At 56.4% G+C, this 16,083-nt stretch overlaps 1 protein-coding gene across 4 annotated transcripts in view; it reads left to right on the top strand.

The window, feature by feature from the left end:
- Positions 1-16,083, top strand: part of SH3BP4 (SH3 domain binding protein 4) — a 78,213-nt gene that overhangs the window by 45,749 nt on the left and 16,381 nt on the right. The gene's annotated exons all lie outside the window — the stretch shown is intronic.

Genomic DNA, 16,083 nt, shown 5'->3' with positions numbered 1-16,083 from the left:
AAACCCCCAGAAGCCAGTGTTGACCTGGTGTTGCCATCCCCCTGGTGTGGACCAGCTTGGGTCACTGTCGCGCAGAGGCCAGCTTGCTGTTGTCTCTGTGGATTCGTTCGGCTGCATGTTGACACAGCAATGCCAGGAACGGTGAGTCACCTGCGGGAAGTGCTGCTCACTGAGCGGTGTCCACAGCAGACCTGGTCAGGTGGTTCTCCACGTGTGGCCCCTTGGTCACCTGCATCAGGATCACACGGGAGGCTTGTTTTGAGAAAACAGGCTCTGGGCCTCCTCTGTGCTGGCCGCTGTAGGTCTGTCCCTGTGTCCCTCCGAGCTTTTCCACGCCTGCTGTGGGTAGAGCTGAATGACTGTAGCAGGTGGGGCTCCCTTGCCTCCTGATAGGATCGGCCAGGGAGGGAGAGAACAGGCTGGCTCTGCTCTCCCTGCAGGGGAGCTTGGAACTGTCTCCATTGCCCCTGACCGAGGGTCCCTGTCTCCCCAGGCTCTAGTCGCCACTGCCCCCTTCCCTTCACTCCTGCTGCCCTGCACCCCACCCACACCTCTGTAAATTGCCCCTTTATTAAGCTCTTATAAGATGATGCTAATCTGAGGGCATGGTCCCGTTCCCGTTGTGACTCTGAGTGACAGCTCAGCCTGTCTCTACCCAGTGAACATGCCACTGCAGGGCTAGGAACCTGCACCCCCCAGGCCCCGAGTTCCGCCGAGCTGGGGGACCACCAGCCAGTGGGTCCCTGACATTCTCTGCTTCCTTGTGTCCAGAACCTGGACCCACCACTCTTTTCCTGCCTCTGCCTTTTTGGAGCATCTGTCAGAGCAAGAAACGTTTACTGAACCTTCCTGGCTCTGGTTCTGCAGGTTTAACACACATCTTACAGGCAAGACTTGGGGGTGGCAAGGGAGAGGAGAGACAGAGCCTGTTGGCTTTGGAAGGGTGACTCACCCTGGAGCCCCCTGGAGCCCAGCCACTTAGCTGCCTTCCAGGGCTAGGAATCCCATGGCTGAGTCCCCTGCCTCTGTCCCTGGGAGTTGGGGGAGGGGTGCCGAGTGCCCACCAAGTCCCTGCAGCTGCTCACACCTAGCCCTCTGGCTCCAGCCTCTAATCCTCTGTCCTGGGCTGCAGGCATGGAGGAAATCTGAGAAAGCTGCCCCTGCAGGCTCAGCAATGCTGGCCCGGCTCCTCCCACTGAGGGTCAGACAGGGAAGCACAGCAGGTGGCATGGGAGCCCAGCCTGGTGTCCCTGTCTCTTCTGCTTTGTTCCAATAGGGCCTTCCTTCCTTCTTCTTTCTTTCTTCCCCCCTTCCTTCCCTTTTTCTTTCCTATCTCCTTCCTTCCTTCCTTCCTTCCTTCCATTTTTCCTTTCTTCCTTCCTCCTTTTGGGATGGATGTGTTGATATATTCAGAAAACCTCAGGAGGGCCACTTGCTGCCTTCGAGGTACCCTGAATTCATGGGTTTTAGTAAAAATGGATCAGTCAGAAATCGGTGGAGTCACGTGTTTATAGGAAATGTATTCCCTTTTCGTTGTGGTAGATTTTTAACTGTTACAAAAACATTCCAGGAAGGGAAGCCAGGGGGTGAGGGCAGCCAGGACTTCAGGGTGCTCACAGCCACCCACCCGGCTGCGGGCCACCTCACTCCACACTGTCACTAGGGCTATGGCCTGGGTTCCTGTGGACCAGCATCCAGGCAGGGTGCGAGCCGCCCAGGATGGGAGGCTGGTCTGCGCTGCAGGCTTTTGTAGGTGAGGTTTTATTGGACCCCAGCTGTGCCCCTCACCTGCTGTGGCTGGGTTTGCCTTTCAAAGGCGGAGCCGACTGATTCCAGTAGAGGCCAAATGGCCCACACAGCCCAAAATAGTCACCGTCTCTCCCTTTGGCGTCAGCAGGGGACGTCTGGCATGTCTGGAGACATTTTGGTCATCAGGACTGGGGTTGGGGGTGCTGCTGGCAGCTGTCAAGTTGAGGCTGGGGTGCATAGGATGGCCCCCACAGAAAGATGATCAGCCCCCGAATGTCAACAATGCCAAGGTTCCCACACACTGTTTGCTCTCTGGGAAGTTTGCTGTTTCAGCTGGAGAACTAACTGGTGGGGGGAAAGGAGGCGTCGAGGATGAGTGGTCTGGGCAGTGGCCTATGCTAGGATGGGGATGTGGGAGTTTGGGCAGGCTGGGTTGGGGGTGAGGCCGGGTCTGGGGGCCATGCCTGGGGCAGCTGTTGTGTGCATGGTGCTGGGGAGACATGGGCTTGGGCATTGCAGAGACTAGGCAGTCTGTAGCTCCATTCCCTAGGGTGCCCTGACTGTGGCCCAGCCCCTAGGGGAATGTCTGAAGTGAGGAGCAGAAAAGCAAGGATGGACTCTGGGGCACTGGACTTTCGAGGCAGGCCGAGGACAAGAGATCTCTGAAGGAAGGCGGGAAGGACCAGCCATGGGGGTGCAGCAGAGACACCCACAGAGCAGTCAGTGGTTGGAAAGCTGCCAGGTAAGACCCTCACAGGGACTCCCCCTTAGGTCGTGTGGCTGACCAGCGTGTCTTCCAGGGGAGCTGGGGGCAGGGCCCACAGGAGGATGCTTAGGAGCTGAAGGGAAGGAGCCCAGCTTCCAGCCTCCTCCCGAGCCCCCTGCTGGGGAGCCCGCCTGCCCTGCCCTGCAGGGAAGGAGGCCCCAGCTCAGGGCTGCTGACTTCTAGGCCGAGACTGTGGTGATGGACAGCGCAGCCTTCCTGCAGAGGAGGGGCCCGAGACCAGGTGTCACTAACAGTGGGCGGGACATCTGGTGTGAGCCATGGCAACCTGAAGCGGAGGACAAAAAGCATGCCAGGTGGTGCCCCTCTCTCCTGTGGGCAATTCTTTTTTTCCTGGTTCTCATTCTCTGTATAAATAATCGTGCTCAGGCACTTTGTGGTTGGAGGTGGAAGCAAAGGCTCTCCCAGTTGACCTGGGTTCTGGCTGTGCCCTCTGGCTCCCTGTCAGGTGCATCTCCTGGCGTCACTGGCCGAGCTGCCGGGAAACACACCGAATTATCAGGAGGCTGCACTCCCTGTCCTGTGGGAAACCTGGCGTTTCGGTTCAAGTCCATCTTATCTCTGCCTGGTACAGACTTGTAGCAGAAGGGTGATTCACACAGGGTTTGCTAATTTATGCGCTGGTTTAAAAAAAACAGTGAGGCAAATGTTCTGAGGGCCCCGTCAGCTCTCCCACAGGGTCACTACCTTGGGGGTCCCCCAGGTCCTGGTCTCCAGGCGCTGCTGGGCTGACGTTTGCCCAGCCGGACAGGTGGAGGGACAACTCGTGTCCTCGGGGTTGTCTAGATAGGAGCTGATCCATCTGGTCCTGGAGCTGGGCCCCGGCTATCGGCCCTGGAGCCGCTCAGCCCTGCCACTCAGCAGCTGGGAGCCTTGGACCAGTTACCTGCTCCTCTCGCACCTCAGTGTGGAAAATGGAGTTCATGATCGTGTCTGTCTCACAGGGTGGCTGTGACAGTGAAATTCACGAGCACATGGAAAGCACTTAGGATCGTGCCTGGTGCACTTCGGGGTCCAACAGATGTGGATGTAAAGCCCCCCCCTGAGTCCAGTGTGACCTCATCTTAGCTTGATCACATCTGCAAAGATCCTGCTTCCAAATAAGGTCAAATGTGCAGGCATTGGGGTACCACTAACCTGACAACAGCCGTGTGCTTGCTGTGTTGCCTGCGGGAGGGTTTCTGTTGACGTTCCTGTCTCAGTGTCTCCATTTCTGTGAGCTGCAAGGAGCAGGAATGGTCTTGTTTTCCTTTGTGTTCCTCAGCAGCTAACAGAGCTTGGCAAGCGCTCAGTACCTATGTCGTTAATGACTTCAATTAAGGAAGATGCCACTTCTGATCACCTGCCCCAGCCGGGCAGGAGGAAGCTGCGAACATAAGAAGTCGTGCTTAGGAGAAGCAGCCTCGTTCACGTACAGTGAGATCGGAGCCGCTCCGAGCCCTTCCTTGGTTTAACACTCCTTATTGAGTGATTGTCTCTGTGTGCCAGGCACTGCAGGGGATGCCGGGGATGCTGAAAGACTGAAGTCCCCGCTGACCCGGAGCGTATGGCCTGGCTGGAGAGACACCGCTAAATGAGCAGTCACAGTCCAGTCGTTAGGTCTTGTGGGGGACCTTGGGGCACCAGGGCTGTCGACCACAGAGATGGTGCTGCCTCAGAGGGGACCTTAGTGGTGTCCGGATGGACATCCGTGGACACTGGCAGCTTCCCCTCTGCCCTGGCATGGGGTCACAGGCATCGGCAGCTGCTGAGAGCACCTGCGGGAACAGGCGGGGATCGAGGCTCCTGGGCCTCTGGGGATGGGTGGGGTGCATCCGAGGTCCCCCATGTCATAGCGCAGTTCATTGATTGACGGCCTTAGCCAGAGGCTCAGGGTCCTCACCAGACAGGCAGGTCATCGGAAGAGGCTCTGTTTGTGCCGGTTGAATAGGGGATCCCTGAACGTCTTTTAATGGGAGCTGAGGTGGAGTTCCCTGCCAGGTTTTCCCCTTGTTATTGTTCTCTCCCGTGTGAGTGTGTCTGTGTGTCTGTCTGTATGTCTGTCTGTGTGTATCTTACACAAAGACAGCTCCACAATGTGTTTGCACCTCCTGTTTCTAAGTGGGGCATGTGACCAACTCCACTAGAAGAGTGTTCTTTTACCACCAGTGGTCCGTATGCTGCTGGCCTGGCCTCGTCCCAAGCCACGCTCAGCTTTTCCTCCCCTGCCCAGCTGGCCCGGCCGAGGTGCCATGGGTTGCTCAGCACCGGGTTCTCCGGGCCTCTCCTGATAACGGCGAGGTTTCCGGGTGCCGGCTGTGTACCCAGGTGGTCTGGTTGGTAAATCGTCCAGGAGAGACCTCGGTTAGGCTGGTGCGGTGAGGCCGTTCTGCATGCAGCAGTGACCACAGCAGGACCTGAGCTCCAAGGCCTGGAAGGACCCCCTGCATGGGCTCCGGGGGTCCCTCCACGGCCTTCACTCGGCACGAAGTTGCCCATTGGTGAGCAGAGCTCACATACTCAGTCTGCGCCGATGGAGGACTCGCCACTTCGCGAGTCCTGCGCGTGCTTGGTGCGCGGCTACAGAAGAACTTGGCCTGTGGAGTTAGGGCGGTGGGTGTGCTGACGCAGGAGCTCCTGTCACATCCAGAAAGTGCTGCTGCCCTTTTCGTGGTTTTGTGGTGGGGGTCGGGGTCAGGGGTCAGTGACAGCACAGCAGTGAGGGCAGTTGGTGGAGGATGGACGGGTTTGGCCAGGCGTGGCGGGGCAGAGAGAACCCTCCGGCGGGGGGAGCAGCAGGCCTGGCCGAGCGTGCTGAGTCTGGGTTTCTGGTGGGAGGTTAGGTCGGTGCCGCAGCAGCGAACAGAAGGACTATTGCAGTTGGGGGTTGGGTGGGAGACGGTGGGAATGATGAAGCAGATGGCAGTTTGGCTGCTGAATGAGTGGATTTTCTTTTTTGCAAGGAATGAGAATATGCAGATAGTGGGGGATTTAGAGGGCCTTGGAGAAGGGCCAAGGCCTCACAGATAGAGAGAGATTGGGTCTAGGGGAGGCCAGGTGGGGGGATGTCTTGGACCACCGTCTACGCTGGGGCTAGGGGACCTGGGTTCTAAATGGGGTGGTAGACTCTCGGTGGGTGGGTGAGTGGGCCCAGCCTGCACGGTAATCCTCTGTCCTGTCTTTGAATGGGAAATATGCAAGAACTTTTTAAAAGTAAAAGTATTGCTTAAAGACTTCCCCAGGTGGTTACATCAGACCCAGGTTGAGAAGCTGTTCCTTGGCAGCCCTTCGGGGCATGGGCGTGCGGGCGTGGCTGGGAGGTGGAGATTGACCCGGCCCTGACGGGAAATGGGAGGGAAAGGAGCCAGGGAGTCCAGCGGCAGGCACTCCAGCCAGCGGCTCCGGTTTAAAGGGCGCATAACAACACGGGGAATGGCCCTCACCAGGACAGTGGTCCTCCGCAGGAGCCACCTGCCCCCCGGGGGACACTTGGCAATGGCTGGAGACAGCTTGGGTTGTCTGGGAACAGGGATGCCCCTGCCTTCTAGTGGGCAGAGGCCAGGGGTGCTGCCAAACGCCCTTCAGTGCACAGGGCGGGCCCCCACCAAAAGCGATCCCCTCTGGGATGTTTGTGGGGCCGAGGCTGGGAACCCCTGACCTGGGAGCTGGTGCTGGTGCTTCACTGAGCACAGGGCGTGAACAGTAGCGGGTTCTGTCCACACACTTGGAAGAGGTAGATAGTATTGTCCCCATTTTATAGGTGAGGACATAGAGGCACCACGCAGGTGAGTAACTTGCCCATCTGAGGAGCTTCCAACTTGGAGCAAAGTGACACCGCTGGCGGAAGAGGAGGGCATCTAAGCCAGAAGGTGGCGACTTTGGTTCTGAATGACTGTGGACTCCTCCAGGCAGGAGTGCAGAGCATGCGTGGTTGGTGGGAGCCTCAGTTCGTTTGAGTCTCTGGCACACGGCTGTTTGGGGACACCTGTGCTGTGCCCATGCGCCCTCATTCTGCAAGTAAGACGGTGAAGAGGCGTGATCATGACATGCGCACGGTGTGCTCGCCTGGTCTGGCTGCTGATACTTCCTCCTGGTTCAGGTGGCAGAAACAGAGGCTCAGAGAGGTTAAGTAACGTGTCCGAGAGCACGCAGCTGGCCTTTGCGCTCAGATCTGACTCCAAAGCCCCGTGTCTCCTTCTTGGTGCCGTGTCATCTGCCCAGGTCAGTCCCCACTGCAGCCTGAGGAGGAGGGAGAAGATAGTGATATGTTAATAATTTACTGAGCATCAGGTGAGGACGCCGAGGGCCATGCCCGAAGACCAGGCAGGGAGTCAGGGAGCAGAGCTGGGCCCTCCCACGTCTCGACGGGGGCTGGAGGCTGGATGCTGAGCGTGCAGGTCTGCAGTGTCTTCGTCTTTGTCAGTGCAGGGATGAAATGACCTGCTTAGCTCCCAGGCTGCTCAGGGGGTTGGCCCGCTGGGGAGAGGACAGCACCTGTCTACTCACAGTAGCATCCTATGTTCCCCAAACAGCTTTTTCTTCCCTGGTCGTTTCCCAGAAGTATTGTCCCGGAGTCCCCGAGGGTGAGATTCAGTTTGTGCCAGAAGAGACTTTAAAGCCCTAAAAGCCAAGGAACGGGCTGCCTGGCCCCTCTGTCTGCCCTCCAGGCCTGAGCTCTCCCAAGTGCCCGTTCCAAGGCAGTGGGTCCCATCGTATCCTCGCTGCCGTCAGCGGGAACCTGGTGTCTGGGGCTCTGCTCCGTCTCCGAGTCTGTGCAGAGCCCCGGGTTTACCTGGTTGCCACGAAGAAATGCCTTTGCAAGGCTCTCAGGTGACCTGTGCAGAGTGCTTTGGATGCAGAGTTGCCCGATGCCTGCCAGCATCCCACTCATCCTTCAGGAATGTGGCGAGCAGAGATCGCGTGTTGGGGATCTTAGGAAAGAATGTTCCAGAAGTATGGAAGCAAGATCCCACTTTACTATAGAGGTCTGACCCTCTGTTCCATTTGCTGCTTGGAGTTCTGGTTGTATTAGATGTGACAGAAAGGAGAGAGCTGGGAACAGGTGTAACAGCGGGCAGGACCACACCTGCGGAGAGGAGGCGGTGAGGTTCTGAGAAGACAAGCTGCGTCCAGACCCCTCCGTTCCCGTGTCTGACGGGAGGGTGAGACGGGGGCTGTCACAACAAAGTACCACACACTGGGTTGCTTAAAGCAACAGGTGTTCATCCTCACCGTTCTGGGGGCTGGAAGTCCAAGATCAAGGCGGGATGTACTGTGCGGTGGAATCAACGGGCCTTCGGGAACTGCCTGATGGGAGGGCAGCGAATGGAAGCTCCCAAAGCCTCACTTGCCCTCTGTCCCTTTACAGAAAGCGTTCGCCCACCCTGCCCTCCCGCACTCGTACATAAACAGACCCGCTGTTTTTCTGGAAGAAAAAAAGAATAGTATAAGGGTGTCCCTTCTTACCAATGCCACATCACCAGAACCCTAGTGGGGTTATTTTTTTTAAAGGAAGGAAGAGGTGGGAAGACATTTTATTAAATTATCCTGAAGTTCCTCTGGAAGGAAAAAAGTAAATGATAGGAGACTCGGAAACAGAATGGGCCATAGAAACTAGTCCTTCCGCAGAGCCAAACAGGGACAGACCACTGTGGTTAAACAAGGCTGGTGTTCTAAAAAGAGCCAACAAATGGCACCAAGAGGCCCCATCCAAACCCTGGTGTCCGGACACACTTCGAGTGCGTGCAGATGACATCACGTCGCTCAGCGGGGACAGATTGTCAGGAATGATGGAACCATTGCTCTGCTCTTTGCTAATTAATTTTGTGACGTTCCTCACTGAGCAGCAACATAAATTCTTGGTACATTAACCTCAGTGCACAAGCCACTTCTTTAAATAAAGGAAAACAGATGTGACTGTTCATCAGATTTTGCATTAGCGGAGGCCCCTCTGCACTGGAAGGCGAAGTCACCAGGGAAAGGTTGATACGGTTGCACAATTAAGACTTTATCAGGTTAGCAAATGGATTGGCGGGGAGAATTGGCAGCTGATACGGTTGAATTGCCCAGTGTCACTGAGCAAAGGATCCAAAAGGGTAGTCACAAAAGCAGGAAATGAGAAGTGGTAGATATTTGAAAAAATTGCTGGTTAACGGTCAGAGGAATGTGAGTTTAGACGTGGATACCCTGTTCCCCACAAGTGGGTTAGCGAAGCTCTGCGTGGACTGTAAGGGCAGGGTGGGGAGTGGACCCACTGCTGATGAGAGTAGAGATTGCTACAACGTTCTGGGAAGGTGTTTGTCCACGCTTCTCGTTCTGCTCGGTAGTCCTGGGAATAGTCCGGATTGTGGGGAAGACGGGCGTGAAGATGGTCACCGCCCTGCCATGCAGAGCAGCCAACATCTGGAAGCTGCTGGGAGACGCAGGGTTGGGGTGCTCTCCCCTTGCCGAACTGAAAATAAGGCCCAGGTGGCCCGGTCACATTTCTGTCCCTCCTCAAATCTCCTTTCGCCTAGTAACAATTCTGCATTAGACCGTACGTGGGAGCTGCCTCCCCACTCGGGCTTGTGTGACTCCCGTGTTTTAATCTGGGTCTCACAAACGAACCTTGGGGAAAGCCCCTTTCAATAAAAACCAAACAAGCCTCCGTTTCTTCATCTGTAAAATGGGTGGACCCGCTATTTTACGGAAACTGAGATCTGTGTTTCTCAGAGTGGCATCTAAGCTGCACTGTTAAAAAAAAAGTTTGAGTTACTGTATGTGTACTAGAAAAGATGTCAGTCTTTCTAGCCAACGGAGTAGCTTTCTCCTTAAAGTGATGGAAAGCTGCCTTCAAAATAGCTGCCTTCAAAATAGCTGCCTTGAATAAACTTAAGTTGGCTAAAAAGGGAATGATCAACAATATTTGATTTATTTATTTTTTTTGAAGGACCACAGGGTATCAGTGACTAAAGTTTGGAAACCACAAATCCTTCGAGGGCTGATGCTTTGCAGCCTTGGTGAATACAGCAGGCGGGCCAGCACTCCGGGGCTGCCCCTGCCCAGCCTGGTTCAGTGAATGGGCTTCCCTCCTCCTGGCTGTCAGAACTTCTTCAGATAGTCATGCTTTTTCTTTCCAGTCACTGGCTGGGGACCAGAACTATTTCTGGCCTGGGCTGATCACAAGATCCCACTTCACAGCCTGTCTGCTGCCAGCTCTGTCTCACGGTGGGCCGGCCTTCCCATGTGACTCGGGGAGGCAGACCACAAGCCACCATCGTGATGGATGCCGCCCTCCCCGCCATCCGGGTCTCATGCTGGCCGAGCAGGCGACTGGCCACCCACTGGGTTGAGCTCCTTGGCGTTTTCAGCAGCAGGGTGCAGGACAGATGAGGAGCTCCCACCACAGCGCACGTGGTGTGCCGGGCCGGCCGAGATGCCTGGGCGTCCAGTCTCCTGTGAGCCCAGCAGACATGGTGGGGGCCCCACCCCTGCCCCTCCTCTCCGTGGTGGTGTCATGTGTGTTGTTGTTCCAGCCAGATGACAAGCAGTGGAGGGAAGGGACCAGGTCCTGCGTGGCCTTGTGTCTTTGGTGGCCCCCGCGGCTCTGGTTCTGATTGTTTGAACAACACATTTGTCTGTTCAGCAGCTGGGGAGTTATAAAGCTAGAGAAGCGAAGTGTCCAGACTTCAAGGAAACGTGTTTTGTTTAGTTAGGGAGCTAAGCGAGCACGTGCAGAATCACAGCCCTGATGCTCGGGACCGAAGCAGTCAATGCCCAGAGAAGATGCCAGGAGCTGCCGGGAGAGCTTGGAAAGGAGTGGGCTCAGAGGCACATTTGATGGGGTCCCTCTCATTGGGTCCCTCTCAGATGGTAGGTTTTAATGTAGCAGAAATTGGGAGGCCTGCTGAGTCTTGAAGAAGGCGGGATGGTGAGGAAGACGGCAGAAGTTGGGAGAAGGCTGGGTTCTTTGGTTTGACAAGAGCACGGGGCATGCGAAAGAAAGCATGATGGCGACGTGGAGAGGGGGTTAGTCTTCTACAGAATGGGGGAGCCTCCGAAGCACCTGAGATTGTGGCTTTACCCAAGGAGGTGATGGTATGGGTCCCGCAGGCCAGGAGGAACAATCCCACAGCTGGGCGTCCAGGGAGGAGGCCGGGTGGTAGGACACCCAGGCCCCAGAGACCCTCCCGCCCCTCCCTGCCCCACCCACAACCCTCTGATTCTCCAGACCCAGACTTTCTCACTTTCAGAGGCCGGTGAAAACATCCCGAGTCATGGTGCCCACTCCCAGCCGTCATACGTTCTACAGTAAAAACCGCGGGAAGGGCCACCACGTGGGCACACCACAGCTCCGGGGTCCCTCCCGCTGTCCCCTAGAGCCTGTGGGAGGTGTTGAGTCACCAGCTTTGGGTCAGCAGATGACTAGACGTGTGTGGCTCACAACACCTTCATTCCCTCTGAGCTTTATAGTCTCTAAGACGTGGTCCTTCATCCACGACTGCTCCACGTGTCTTGTGTCCCCGTGAGAACAGGGCCTTGTTCTAGAGGTGGATGCTCAGCGCCTGCCTGGGAGACGCCCACCTTTCTCAGACTCGGGGACCGGGGTGCATGGTCCTGCACACACACCTCATGACTGACCCAGACGGCTTGTTGGAGGGCCCCAGACAGCTGCTGTGTCCCTCCCCCCTCAAAAAAAAAACAACAACACTGAACTCGGTGTTAAATCAAAGTGAAATACACTCTGGCAACCCTGGTCAGTGAGGCCAGTGCACCCTCGTTACCTTCGATGGGGTGTGCCCTCCTCGGGGACACAGGGCAGGGACACAGACAGGGTCTCGAGGTGAGACTTCGGCACCTGGGAGAAGTCCCCGAGGTGGCCGGGAAGGGTTGAGTTTCTCTGTGCAGCGCTGGTTCTCTCTCGTAACCGGAGCCTGTGCCTTCCCTGCCAGGGGAGGGAGGGAGAGCTTTCCACTTGGGTTATTGCCCAGACCAGTCGGGTCAAGGGTCAAGAAGTTGGGGAAACAGGGGTGCTGTGGAGGCTGCAGGACAGCCTTCCTCCAGGGCTATCTGCATGGGAGTGGGGGAAGGGGTGTTGAGACATTTAGAGACCACCAACCCTCCTTCCCTCTGGTCTCAGTGTGACTCCGTGAAGGCCAGCTGTCCCCCACAGCCTCTGAGTTGCCAGTCAGGAGCTTGGTGCCTGGGGGTTCAGGCAGTTGCTCGAGGGATGACAGCAGGTTAGCCGGGGAGGGTTGTCATTGGGTGATTTGGGTCCTCAGGGACACACTTTTGGGGAGTGAGTGAGAGGAAGCAGGCATGATGGAGTTTCTGTCGACAGAGCCTGGTGACTTAAATCACCAAGAGTGGGCCGAAACTCAAGCCTGCTCTTTTAACCCTGAGGAAATGTGATTAATCAACATGACACTCCTACTCCAGAAATTGAAGTCAGACAAGGGGAATGAGTCATCTTCAACTGGGCGGGAACCCAGAGCCGTCTTCACGCCACTCCTCACGCCTGGCTCCTGCAGGCTGCCCTCCGTCTGCACCCACGTGGGTCGTGGGTCGGGGCCACTGGAGAGGCTAGCTGGTCCCTGTGCACACCCTGCGGTCCTTCGTGGTGTAGTCTGCACCCCAGAGACGCCCGTGACCTATTGTTTTTCCTGGTAGGTTGGTTCTTGCATTGTTCCTAGGACAGATGGCAGATAGGCCCCCCCGGGATAGTCTGTGCTCCTGGGATCTGAGGAGGGGCTGCGTGCGGTTCCCGAGTTTGCAGCAGAATCTGTAAATAAGTCTGTCTGTGCACAACGATGGCGTCTGTTCAGCGGCCAGCCTCGCGGTTCTGGGAGGAGCAGACGCAGGCTCTTTTCTCTCTGAATGAATCGGCCTTTCTACCAGAAAAGGAAAAGGCGTTAGGAATGAGTCAGATAGAAGTAAGCTGTAATGCCCCTTCCTATCGTTCTAGACCTGTTTCCTCCCCAGGGGCGCAGAGGCGGCTTCTGCAAGTCCAGGTGCAGGTGGGGATGGGGTGGGGGGTGGGGGATGCTACAGCCTGCCCTTCTCAGATGTCCCGAGCTCCAGGGCTGGCCAGTCACCCTGGCCAAGGGTGCATACAGCTACTCACCGTCCCGGAGAGGTGACCCCGCCCCCCGGGGGCCTGCGGATGAAGTCCAGTTTCTCATGGAGGGTGGCCACACTTGTAAGCCAGGCCACCCAGGCAAACCCATCAGTGGGTTTTTTGTAATTTTGTTTTTCATTTTATTTAACACACAGTCCACTGACCTGGGCACAGCTTCCTTCTGGCAGGAAGAGAGACATGCCCCTGCTGTGGCCTGTAGAATCGCCCAGGTAGTGTCCGGAGCACGTAGATGGTCAGTATCGTCCACTGTACGCCGAGTGCTGGGAGACCAGGTCTACACTAAGAAAAATTCCTCCACACAAATGGAAGGATTCAAGTCAATCTGGCCAAGATTTGGGCTCCTAGAAACAGCTGGGTTTTTTAGGCCTGGTTAACTGGATGGTGAACATTCCGTAATAACTATTAAGCCGTCTTTCTTATGGTGGGTTGCTAAACTCTACTTGATCGCTTTAAACCGAAGTCCACTCACCCCTCTGAGTTTCCCTCCCCACAAAGTCACTCCCTAACACTGTGCACATTCCCGTTCGCTCACTGCAGAGACCCCCGTCGCTTGGCCGCACTCGGCCGCCGTGGCTGAGGCGTCGCTAGAAGATTGAGCTGTGCGTCTCCGTAGCCGAAGCTCCAGATCCACTTGCTCTTTGGGAGTCAGACTCAGCAGGAACATTCTGGAAACTCATGTAAACACCTGGGAGCTCGGCGCTGTGCATGGCCTTGGGGGCTGCTGAGATGGGTTCTGACAGCAGAGTGACCCCCACCTCCCACCCCTGCATCGTCTCAGCACTTCGACTTTTACGTTTTGTCTGACTTGGCTTTTTCTTGGGGAAATGACAAAAGGAGGTTTGGGGCAAACTCCAGAGTTGGGTTTGGACCTGGGAGGTTCGAGGTACCCATCAGTCTTGAAGGGGAGCCTCCAGTGGTCTGAGTTCCAGGCTCAGGTGTCACGTGTCCGTTGAGCATAAACCCGCCTCCCCCATGTCCACGTGTGCTGTGAGGGGGCTCAGGCTGCCCGGACACCTGAGCTTATGGCTCCTTAGAGTTTTCCCAAGTCAAGGGGAGACACACACACACACACACACCACACTCTAAGTAAATAGGAAGAATAGTATAATGTATAGTAAATACGGTGATACATTTAGATACTTAAAAATAAATATGTTTGTAGTCATAGTGTGATGTTTAGTAAAATGCAGTGTATTGAACCTTCATGAACGCCTTATAAAGCGGATCCTGTCATTTCTCCCGACGTTACTTTTCTAATAAAGCGAGGACTAATTCGAAGGGTGTGGTATGAGCTCATGAGACTTGAATTTGAGGCTCGGGGACATTGACTGCAGAACTGCGTGCGGCCTGCAGGTGATTCACTGTGGTTTGCAGGGCTGTGCCCGGGACGGGGGCGGGGGGGGGGGTGGGCGCAGAAAGAGGCGGAGAGAGGTTTTCCTGGAGGCACCGTGAGGGGCGTGAGTGCGGAGCAGGAGCTGGAGTGTGGGTGCTGGAGCAGTGGGAGGTGAGTGTGGGCCTTGATTCGCTGTGGGTGGAGGTCACACACCTGAACCGCCGAACGTTGCTGGTTTAAAGGCAGCAGGCAACCCCCTGAGGGTTTGAATCAGGGAATGACCTGACTGGGACGGAGAGCTTTGCAGGAAGTAGGGGCCCCACTGGAGACTGGAAGGCGCCGGGATCCCATGGCTGCAGGTGAGGAAGGCCGGGTGGACCCTGTGGGGAGACCCTGGGAGAACAGCAGCACTTCCTGGAGCCTTACCCGGGCAGGTGACGCCAGGCTCTGGAGTAGGTGGAGGTGCAGGACTCCCCTCTGAACCCTCATCTCGCTGTATCTGGTCCCAGAGGTGCCAGGCACAGGGAGCCGGCCAGCGGGGCCAGCCGCCCTTTCTGTGCCTGTCTCCGGCCCTCGCTGGGTTGGCTCCAGCACCGGCCTACAGACTGAAGGGTCACGGGTTCGATTCTCAGTTGCAGGCTCCATCCACAGCCCTGTGTGGGAGGCAACCAATCAGGTGTCTCACGTCGCTGTTTCTTTCTCTCTGTCTCTCCCCCTCCCTTATACTCTCTCTAAAATCAATGGGAAAATATCCTCTAATGAGGATTAACAACAACAAAAATCTCCAAATGGTGATGGTGCCCCAGGCTCACCACAAAGGTGCGGATGAGTGTCAGGATTCTGTTTAAGGACCGTTCTCCACTGCCACTGGAGGAAAAGTCGCCGTTCTGGACTTCCCACGGGGCATTGAGCACCACGGGACAAAGACGCCCCGTCCCGTGGAAGACAGTGTGAATGGCTGCATTGACCTCGGCGCGCAGGCTGCGCTTCTGGTCACCAGGGAGTCGGACTTGGTGCCTGGGCTGCGCTCTGGCTGATAAGTGGCGAGGGCTGCGCAGTCAGTGGCTTATCTGTGCCTTGAATGGCAGCCTCTGTGAGGGTATCTTTGTTTTAAAAAGGACTGCAGATCTCTTTATACAGCTGCTAACACTTTCTGTCTCTCCCTGGCTCTGGCTCATAACTCTGTCCTCCCATCAATAACAAACAAAAACGATGCTCAGTTTCCAAAAATGCCAGGGGTCTGCGACTCGTTCTGCCCACCCCTTCACCCTGATTCCACGCAGGCTGCCTCCTGGGCAGTGGGTGATAAGGAAGCTAAGAATGTGGTCACTCTGAAGTGCTTCTCTCGTTTCGTCTTGCCGACCTGCAGGTTCTTCCCGGTGCTCCCTAGAAAGCTGCCTCGGTGTCTGTAGGTGCCCCAGCAAGCTACGGCCAGCACTCTCTAGCCCCCCGACTTCATCCACCTCGTCTGCTGGGGACATGGCCCTCTGTGTGGGCTTTGGGGGGAGGGGGGCTGCTCCCGATGTCTCCTCTCCTTGCCATCCACCTGCAGTCCACCCCCTAAGCTGTGTCAGTAATTTTCAAAGGTGACGGCATCGATGCTTCCATTTCTCTCATCTGTAGCCAAAGGTCTCTTTCTCAGTCAGGAACCTTCTGTGGCTCCCGGGGTCTCCGGGGCAAAGACTAAACCCCACACCAGGACTGGGGCTGCTGATGCCCCAGCCGCAGGGACCACAGCCACGGAGCTCCTTGTTCCAAGTGCTCCATGGGGATCCTGAATTCTCGGGACAGTGCCCTCCTTACCCCATGCTACAGATAGGAAAACTGAGGCTTAGTGGAGCTAAATACTGAACTCAAGGTCATGCCCAGCGTGGATGCAAACCTGGGGCTGCTCGCTGCACCCACCGCATGCAGAACCTTGGGGAACGGGGCCAGGGGATGGGCTAAGTCGTCACCACGGCCCAGGGGCTGCAGGGCGCGCGGTGTTGGGCCCCTCTTGCTCCATCTGATGAAAGGTGACACCTGGGTCAGAAGCTGCATTTAAGGGCGTCTTTGGAGAGAGAAACAAGGGATCTCAGACTGGGTTGCATGAGCCCAGTTACACTGGGATGCAATTTCGCC

The sequence above is a fragment of the Eptesicus fuscus genome, chromosome 11, assembly GCF_027574615.1.
Source record: "Eptesicus fuscus isolate TK198812 chromosome 11, DD_ASM_mEF_20220401, whole genome shotgun sequence".
In the NCBI taxonomy this organism is placed as follows: domain Eukaryota; kingdom Metazoa; phylum Chordata; class Mammalia; order Chiroptera; family Vespertilionidae; genus Eptesicus; species Eptesicus fuscus.
This window is presented reverse-complemented; position numbering and strand designations above follow the sequence as displayed.